The sequence below is a fragment of the Otolemur garnettii genome, unplaced genomic scaffold (assembly GCF_000181295.1).
Source record: "Otolemur garnettii isolate 467f Iridium unplaced genomic scaffold, OtoGar3 scaffold00142, whole genome shotgun sequence".
In the NCBI taxonomy this organism is placed as follows: Eukaryota; Metazoa; Chordata; class Mammalia; order Primates; family Galagidae; genus Otolemur; species Otolemur garnettii.
Window position 1 is genome coordinate 171,165 of NW_003852537.1, and position 4,981 is coordinate 176,145.

General features: G+C 48.7%; 1 pseudogene; it reads right to left on the reverse strand.

Annotated features, from left to right (window-relative positions):
- Positions 1–3,600: 3,600 nt before the first annotated feature.
- Positions 3,601–4,981, reverse strand: part of LOC100960628 — a 2,604-nt pseudogene continuing 1,223 nt past the window's right edge.

Below are 4,981 nucleotides of genomic sequence, written 5' to 3' on the forward strand. Positions count from 1 at the left end.
TTTTTTTTTTTTTTGAGACAGAGACTCAAGCTGTCCCCCTGGGTAGAGTGCTGTAGCATCACAGCTCACAGCAATCTCCAACTACTGGGCTCAAGCGAGTCTCCTGCCTCAGCCTCCCAAGTAGCTGGGACCATAGGTGCCTGCCACAACGCCCGGCTATTTTTTGGTTGTAGCCATCACTGTTGTTTGGCGGATTACCATACACCTTACACCTTAGGTGTATGTGGCTGGCCCCTTAGCCACTTGAGCCACAGGCGCCGAGCCCCCACCCCACTTCTTCTCACCTCTTCGGTTCCTCCTGGCTGTTCTTCAGGTAACCCAAAAACGGTTCTGTGGCTTACAGAGCATGAGACTCCTTTAGGTCTTCTGGACCCAAATACTGTCATAGCTTCTTCGTGAAATCTTTCCCATTAATCCCATTTAAAATTGAGCCACATCCTCCACTCCATCCCTCCTTCCTATTTTTTATTTCCAAAGCAGTTAATACCATATAAGTAACAATCATTTACTTCTTCATCTTGTTTACTGACTGTCCACTCTGAATAGAAAATCAAGCTCCAGGAAACAGGAGCTTCTGTTTTCTTCACTGCTGTCTCTCCAGGCGCTCGGACAGTCTGGAGTCGGCGCCCGCCTAGGACATTTATCCCGCCCGCCAGGTGTTTTTGCCACCAATGTCCTGCTTAGCAGCCAACTCGTCCAGGGGCCCGCAGTCCGGCCCTCCAACGGTCTGAGGGACAGCGAACTGGCCCCCTGTTTTAAAAGTTTGAGGACCCCTGGCTCTGGACCCTCCGTAACCATTCATTTACTGGTTGAAGTCTGCAAAGGATTCGCCAGACCGCTACTGGCCTCGAGCTTGCAGCTCACGTGACTGCTGGGAAGGGAAGATGGCGGCGCCCAGGGTGGCTTCAGAGAGAGGGCAGCCAACGAGAGGACGCCGCCCCAGCAGAGCGTCCACGCCGCCGCTTTTTCTGCGGTTGCGTCCTGGGAAGGCGCGAATTCTGGGGCTAAGTGCTGGTCGTCCTCTCCACCATTTTTTAAGGAAAATAATAATAAACTTCAGTCTCAGACACAACTTTGTCTGACCTACCTCCCCGCCTCTTGGGATCCTCAGGATCGGAGGCGTGTAAGACTGAGGATTTAAGATTCAGTATCTAGGTTTTCCTCCCCGTGTCAACGCCCCTGTCAACCTACTAGGTGACCTCGGGGTGTCCGCCCAGATCTAGGGACCCCGGATCCTCGAATACACACATATACTCGATCCGCTCCTTGAGGACAAGGACGTCCAATCCGCCCACTTGACGGGTGCTTCACTCGAAGTTAGGTCTTAAATGCTAAAGCCCTGGAAATCTCCCCAACACCACCCCATCCCCAACTCCCGCCCGCTGTGAGCGCCCCTGGATTAAGTCTAGTGAATCTGGGATCCACTCCCCCATGTCCCGGAGGCCGATGAGTCCTTGGCCACGCCCCTAAAATTTCCTGCAGACCTATCAAACAAAAGGATCAGAAAAAGGGGCAAAGCTGAGAAGGGTGCCCTTCCTGCAGGTACAGCTGATGGAGCAAAATATCCCAGGAGGTAGCAGAGGGTACGGATGAAATTTGCAGGGTTCCATCCTGGAGAGGGAGGGCATCCAGGGAACTGGATGTGGAAGGCCCAGGCGGGACACCTGAACTTGCCTCATGGGCTCTACCAGATCCTTGTTGCACTGATGTGGTGATGTCAACTTTAGGAAATGGAGGGGGTGGGAGGAGTGGGGGGTCCCGGGGTTCAGGTGAGCTCTCTGGCCCCCAGGCTGGAAAAGTGGGGGCGGGGAGAGCCCTGCGTCACCTCCTCTTGGAGCCCAGCCTACCTCCCCCGACCCGACCTGCTACCCTCTGTGGGGGCCCCACCCAGCCTGGCTTCCTGCCTCTCCCCACTCACAGATCTTACCCTGCCAAGCACCACTACCCAGCCCAAGGGTTTTTTGTCCCTTCAGGACCCTGGTAGCCTAGCTCCCAGCCACAAATAGTCCTTCTTATATTCCCTCCCAGAGCACGCCTCCTGCCTACCCCTGCCCCCATTCAGGTCAAGGACACAATAGTAAGGGAAGGGCTATAGTCCAGTCCCGTGGGTGGGGGGGATACTGGTATGAGGGGGTGGCCTCATATCCTGTCAGGCTGCCAGGGGAAGAGAGGAAACAAAAGACTTCCCCCTGCTGGGACAATGAGCCTCCCACTACCCCCCCATCTTTAAACTCCCCTCACCCACCCCTCCTTCTTAGCTCTGATTTGAAGCCCCTAAGCTCAGGATCTAACCCACCTCTGTCTTCTCTGGTATCCCAGCCACTGCTGGGAGCTCCACCCATTCCTAGCAGATCACTGGTACTCACTGCCTTCCTCAGCTGTTTCCCTCAGCCCCTTGCTATTCCACCGGTGCTCAGGGCCGCCTCCTGTATCCCCAGGACCAAGGTTGGGGGCTGGGTGGGAAAGTCTCTGTGGAATGTTAGGGGTAAATTACACCCCTTGCAGGGCCAGTGGAAAGGGAAAGGCTCCAAGGCAGGGAAAGGAAACAACCCTGCCTGGCCTGGGCCCCCATGAGTGAGAGAGGGAGAAGGAGCTGGGGGGAGTCTTACAGGTCCTTGGAGGTAGTGCTGGGAACCCCTTTGTCTGCTGAATGTGGTGGAGGAACACAACAGGGAAGTCAGGCCCACCTAGGGAGTCTATTCACTGAAAGCTTTTGATAGGTCACTTAACCTTCTGAACCCATCTCTGTATTTGGAAAATAGGTGTCATGATTATAGTCATCCCACCTCCCCAACCAGGTTCTTATGATGATGATTTAAATAAGATGACGTATGTTTTGCCTTCTCAATCTGTAGCATCTCTGCCACACACTCCCACTCCTACTCCCACTCCCTACATCTTTGGGGACCATCCTATTCCAATAGCACCCAAATCTGTGTCTCCAGCCAAAAAGCTGTCTTAGAGGTCTAGACTCTGCAGTTCAGATCTTGTTGACCTCTGGACCTGTTGTCTGGATGATGCACAGAGATTTCAAACTCAATGTGTCCATCATCTTCCTCCCTGGCAATCTCGTTTCACTAGCCCTCTGTGCACAATTCTGAAACTTGAATCATCCTTGATTTCAGTTTTCCTCTCTGCTGTAGCCATGCTCTTTGTGCTGCCTACTCTAGCTCCTTAACATCTCTTGAATCTACCCTAGACTGCATGTGTGCATGTGCACATACGCACACACACACCTATTTAAGCTCAACCAAACATTGTCACTTTGATACCTCTCGGTTTTGTTTCCTTCAGCCTTATTACATTCAATCCGTTCTCCTAAATTGCACAAGTGGGATCTTTCTTTACAAACCCATCAATGCCATTTTTTGGCCTAAAACTCTTCAGAGATACCTCAGGCATCAAGATGAGCCAACACTACAGAAAATCCTGGAATAACCTGAGGCTGGCTGGCCCTACTTACCTGTCTGGCTCATCCCCAGTCACTGTCCTTGAGCTCTCTGCCCTGGTGTAATGGACTCAGGCAACTCTTTGAATGAGGCAATCTTGCCATGTCCACATTTTGGAGTTTGTTTTTTGTTTTGTATTTTTGATCTTTTTTTTTTTCACATAATGATATATTTAGTCAATTGAAACTATGAAACCTGCCAAGTAAACTGCCAATGTGACATCACTGCTTTTTCCTTCTAAGAACATTTACTGTGAACTTGTGCTCACTGGTGCACAGAGGATGCTATTTTAATGCTGTCTTTCTTTGTAAAGGTTTTCTCTATAGCTCTACATTTCCAAAGTAACAACTGTGCATCTTCTCCCCCAGTTAACAAAGACCCATCCTGCATATTCCAAAAGAAAAAACGGACTGTAGAAGCATGCCCTCCCAGAAGGCTGGGCACATGAATCAATCCTGAGGTGGTGCAGTTCATTAAGTGAATCTTTCCTTTGTTCATCCTCCTGGGTAATAACAAACAATTTATCCACCTTGTTATGATATAGGCCACCAATAGAACAGTCCAAAATACCTGTTCTCATGTTAACTGTTTCTCTGACATCTTGGATGTTCAAACACATAATTGGTTCATCAGTGTCCAGATGATTAAGATCCTACCAACAAATCCTTCATTGTGTATCATGCATAAAACTATTTATAATCTTTCTCAGACCAACCAATACAGCTTACTGATGAAACTGAGTTGCAGGTTGTAACCAATGGATCCTCTTCATTATCAACACTAATATCAAATACGTTTACCAGGCCATCAGTTGAAACTGAGACCACCATGTTGGGATTGCTGGGATGATAACATACTTCAAGGGCCAGGCACAGTGGCTCACGCCTGTAATCCTAGCCCTCTGGGTGGCCCAAGCTGGTGAATTGCCTGAGCTCACAGGTTCGAGACCAGCCTGAGCCAGAGCGAGACTTTGTCTCTAAAAATAGCCAGGTGTTGTGACTGGTGCCTATAGTCCCAGCTACTTGGGAGGCAGACACAAGAGAATTGATTGAGCCCAAGAGTTTGAGGTTACTGTGAGCTGTGATGCCATGGCACTCTACCAAGGGCAACAAAGTGAGACTCTATCTCCAAATATAAAAAATAAAAAAAAAAGATAACATACTTGAGTGATATCATCACTACATGCCTCTGAGTATGTACCAAGTGGGTCTTTAATAGTAAACAAATCCTGAAAATTCATTCTTGCATCCCAAAATACCAACAATGCATCATCAACTTTTTCTGTACCAGCACAAATGACATGATCATTACAGTCGATATCAAAACTGATAAAAACATTGGAAGGGTAACCCATGAATAGCTGCATAGGTTTTTCACTGGCTGATCGAACATCTCCACATTTACAGTGCCATCAGTACATATCAAATACACACTGTAACAAGAATTTATAAATCTGACTCCATTGAGATACCTATAATATCTATGATAGATATCTACTAAATAGATATCTATCTAACTTTTTTTTTTTTTTT